This window comes from Ammospiza nelsoni, chromosome 9 (assembly GCF_027579445.1).
Source record: "Ammospiza nelsoni isolate bAmmNel1 chromosome 9, bAmmNel1.pri, whole genome shotgun sequence".
NCBI lineage: Eukaryota > Metazoa > Chordata > Aves > Passeriformes > Passerellidae > Ammospiza > Ammospiza nelsoni.
The window spans coordinates 26,232,356-26,233,034 of record NC_080641.1 but is presented as its reverse complement, the minus strand read 5'-3'; positions in this window follow the sequence as shown (position 1 = coordinate 26,233,034).

The window sequence follows — 679 nt, the reverse complement described above, 5'->3', positions numbered from 1 at the left end:
GCCCGGGCAGCGCCGCTTCCGCTCCCGCCAAGAGGCGCCCGGAAGTGCCCGGAGCGCTTTGGGGAACGCACCGCGCGGGGGTGAGGGAGAAGGGTGGCGGGTTCGAGTCCCGCTCCTGGCACGTCGTGGCCGCCTAACCCGAGGCCGCCGGCGCCGCTGTCCCTGCGGGCCAGCGGCAGCGCTCGGCCCCAGCCGGGTCCCGGCACCCCTCGCCCCGCTCAGGGTGCACAGCCCGCCGCAGGCGCAGCTCGCTCCCGCGCCGGGAGGTGGCAGCAGCGCCGCGCCCGACCGGCGCCTTCGAGTCCGGCCCGCGCGGCGGGGAGGGGGCGCCGCGAACGCGCTCGTCGCCCCCGCCGTGCCCCGAACTGCCGCGACCCCTTTCCCTCGGGGACTCTGAGATGGTCGCTGCTCTCCCGGGGTCCCGAAGCCGACCCTGGTTTCTCATCAGGAGTTTTCCCGTCTCCTTTCCCGAGGCGCTCGCTGGTGGCTTTGCCCTGTCCCGTTCTCCCCGGCAGCCGTGCCAGGAGCCAGCCAGAGCCACGGCTCACATGAGGCAGCCGGGAGCGAGAGTTTTATTAATAATACTGCCCTGTTTCCTCTTCCCTGTGGGAAGAGATGGGGGAAGAAGGAAAGGGCAGCAAACAGTGGTGTGGGGCCAGGTGAATCACCTTCCTGCGAG